Source organism: Elephantulus edwardii, unplaced genomic scaffold, assembly GCF_000299155.1.
Source record: "Elephantulus edwardii isolate Elephantulus edwardi_28Jun2011 unplaced genomic scaffold, EleEdw1.0 scaffold00234, whole genome shotgun sequence".
Taxonomy (NCBI): domain Eukaryota; kingdom Metazoa; phylum Chordata; class Mammalia; order Macroscelidea; family Macroscelididae; genus Elephantulus; species Elephantulus edwardii.
Genome location: NW_006399984.1, coordinates 3988822 through 3992874, shown reverse-complemented (window position 1 = coordinate 3992874; position 4053 = coordinate 3988822).

The following is a 4053-nucleotide window of genomic DNA, read 5'->3' as shown; positions in this document are numbered from 1 at the left end:
CCTTCATGTATGCTTTTGTGAGCTGCTGATCCAGAGTTGAGATGGCAGATGTATTTTTCTCTGTATTGTCATCAGGAATGTAATTCAAGCCCTGAGCTGAAATCCCAAGGCAGGGTAGAAAAATCCTATGAGGAGTTTTGGTGAAACAGACCATGAGCTCATCTTACCAATGTGGGTGTTAAAATACTGACAGCAAACACAGAGGGCAAGTACTATATCTCAGACAATTAATAAAATTGAGAGATGCAATGGGGGAAATGTACAAATATATTATTGAGGTGGGGGGATGTAACACAGAAAGGGCAAAAATATGTAGCTGCAAATCTAAAAAGGTTGAGCTTTTGTTTTCTTTTTCAAAAGTGCTATTACATTTATTTTAATACACTATGTCCAACTCTTTGTAAAACTGAACCACTTCTGTTTTAAGCACTCTGATTGAAGTGTTTCTAAGCAGCTGAGGGGGAAAGGAATTCACTTGTTGATTAATCCAGCTTCCTTAATTTTACTGGAGAAGAACTTCTCCAGGATACTGACACATTTGTTAGCATCCGCTTTCCAGCGGGTTGTACTCTTTGCAGTTGGTAATTTCTTAGACACATAGTTCCTATTTTTGAGGCATTCACTCATGGTTTTCAGATCCATGGGGAAACTTAAAACTTCTTGATACCCTGGAGCTTCTGTACTCTTCACTGATTCCATGAAAGGCCAAGCACTTTGGTGACTCTTCACCCGCTGGAGGATAGTCTTGAACCTGCTGTAAAGCTAGTTGGCGTCTTTGGGCTCTCTTCTCTCTTTTCCACTTGGTTTCCAGCCTGTCTCTCTAATCCTAGGAATACTCTTGAAGAGGATTCGTCGGACTCCATCTTTGAAACAAGACAGTCCTGGGTAGACCTTTCAAATCTGGGCTTTCTTTCTTTCAATCAACTTTTTAATTATCTCCTTCTGCTTTTTTTATAATGACAGAAAACTCTGTATGGAATCTTCGGATTTAGCTCTCATGCCATTAAAGTGTCTCCTTCATATTCCTTGGTGTAGCCAACATATTTGGTTTTAGGTATTTTTATTTCTTTGGAAAAACTCTATTTCTTGAAGTAACCAATTGCATATTCATCTGCATACTTGAGGAAGTCCAGGATGTTGTGCGTTATATGGTATTCTTTCAAGTGGTTCATTAAGTGTGTTACATAGCCTTTTACAATTTCCGTGAATCCTTGCTATGGGTACATACAGAAACAGATACCACTGATGACACAGCCATCTTTAATTAAAGCCAGGGTTTTGTGTTTCGGGTCAAAGACAAGCATTGGCATTTGGGGCAGCTGGTGTGAGAAGACCTTCAGGATTTTCTTGCTGTTTTAACAGTTGTCTGTTGAAGATAAACTGTTTTAACAAGATTTTAACAAGCTGATTTTGTATACACATCAGAATTTCCTGGTAATTATAGATTGTTGTTGTTGTGTGCTGTCGAGTCAGAACCATCTCATTCCTTATCCTCCAGGGTGTTGTTGTTGTTGTTATGTGCCATCGAGTCGCTTGCGACTCATAGCGACCCTATGTACAAGAGTTCTATACGTTCTTCTATCCTGTGCCAACCTAGCCATCTCAAATGCACTTATTCCCACCTCTCCAGTCACAGAATCGATCCATCTCATCAAAGGTCTTCCTCTCCTTCGTCACCCCTCCACTCTGCCAAACATGATGTCCCTCTCCAAGGACCAGTCCGTCCTTGCAACATGCCCAAAATATGTCAGACAAAGCTTCAGAATCCTTGACTCCAGGGAACATAATGGCTTCACCCTCTCCAGGACGAATCTGTTTGTTCCCCTAGTAGCCCATGGTATATTCAACACTCTTCTCAAGCACCACAGGTCAAAGGCATCAATTCTCTTTCTATCAACCCTATTCACTGTCCAACTCTCTGATGCATAGCATGTAATTGTGAAGACTATAGCCTGGATCAGGCACACCTTAGTCTCCAGTCTGACATCATTGCTCTTCAGTACTCTTGAGAGGTCCCTCACAGCCGACTTTCCCAAGGCAATTCGTCTCTTGATTTCCTGGCTGCTGTTACCAAGAGTGTTGACTGTGGAGCCAAGTAAATTAAAACTGTTAACTATCTCAATCTCTTCACCGTCCATACTGATGCTGCCAATTGACCCAGTGGTGAGAATCTTTGTTTTCTTGACGTTGCGCTTCAATCCATATAGGAGGCTGTAGTCCTTCATCTTCTGCAGCAAGCGCTTCAGGTCCTCCTCAGTTTCAGCAAGCAGGATTGTGTCATCTGCATAACGCAGGTTGTTGATGATTCTTCCACCAATCCTGATGCCACATTCCTCTTTGTATAGCCCAGCGTCTCGGATGATCTGTTCTGCATACAGATTGAAAAGGTATGGAGACAGAATACATCCCTGATGAACCCCCTTCTTGATTTTGAACCATGTAGTGTCTCCTTGCTCTGTTCTGACAACTGCCTCTTGATCCAAGTATAAGTTTCACATTAGCACAATCAAATGTTCTGGGATTCCCATTCTTTTCAGAGTCAGCCACAGCTTGTTGTAGTCCACACAGTCAAAAGCCTTTGCATAGTCAATGAAGCACAGATAGACATTCTTCTGGTATTCTTTGCTTTCTGCTAAGATCCATCTAACATTAGTTATAATATCCCTAGTACCACGACCTCTTCTAAATCCAGCCTGCACACCTGGCAGTTCTCTGTTGACTTATTGTTCCAAACGTTTTTGGATAATTTTCAGCAGAATCTTGCTTGTATGTGATATCAATGTTATTGTTTGATAATTTCCACACTCTGTTGGGTCACCTTTCTTTGGAATGGGAACAAATATCGATCTTTTCCAGTCAGTGAGCCAGCTGGCTGTTCTCCAGATTTCTTGGCACAACTTAGTGAGCACATCCAGGCCAGTGTCTGTTTGTTGAAATATGTCAATTGTTATGCCGTCAACTCCTGGAGCCTTGTTTTTTGCCAATTCCTTCAGAGCAATTTGAACTTCCTCCGTCATCACCATAGGCTCTTGCTCATATGTCATTTCTGTGGTCCAGGGCAGTAAAAGAAAATGTAGTAAATCACACGAGAGGAGATTACTCATACTTCTCCCACAGAGCAGCGGGTGGATTTGAACCATGTGCTTTTGGAATTGCAGCGTAGCTTCTTACCAATAGGCCACCAGAACTTCTAAAATGAATGTTATTCAAATAAAGTGCTAAAGCACCCGTGAGGAACATAATATTGTCATCGTTTATACTTGAAACTAGCTAGAATGTAGAAACATCCCAATAGATGAATGTAGTGGAATTTTATTCAATTGAAAAAAAATCAGTTAAGATACATAAGTGAACTTTAAAAACGGTTAAATTAAGTAAATTGAACTCTGTTGTTGTTGCTGCTGTTGTGCACTGACAAGATGGAACTGATCCATAGCTGACCCTCTAGTGAGTTTTCAGAGACTGTAAATTGTGTGGGAGGAGACTGTCCATCTTTCCCTCAAGGAACAGCTGGTAGGTTCAAACAGCTGGTGTCTTTGGGTTGGTAGTGCAACTCCTTGCCACTGGACTACCAGAATTCCCTCAATTAACAACTAAAGAGCAAATATACTATTATTGCAGCACTTACATAAACTATTAAATGCATAAATACCAAGTAGATAAAACGTACCAGGATGAAAGTTGGTGATAAGAGGAAACTATCGATTAATGAACAGAGTTTCTGTTTGTAGTGATGATAAGATTTTGGAATAGTAATAAATTGTGAATATTACCCTCAGAATTATAAGGGTACACTGAATCGTAAGCTTAGAAATGGTTACAATGGCAAATCTTATGCTGTCTGTATTTTGTGGCAGTAGTTACAAATGGAAAGCAGAGAAGGCTTCCCTAAGGAAGAATCCTGAACTCTGAGAGCTGCGAAAGAATTGAAGCATGTTTTGGAGTCTAGGGGTGAGGGGAGAGTAGGTAATAGGGAGATAAAGTGCAAAATTCCCATATCCAGCCAGGACAGAGCTCAGCTGTTTAATAGGTGCAGGTGTCTTTTTTTTTTCT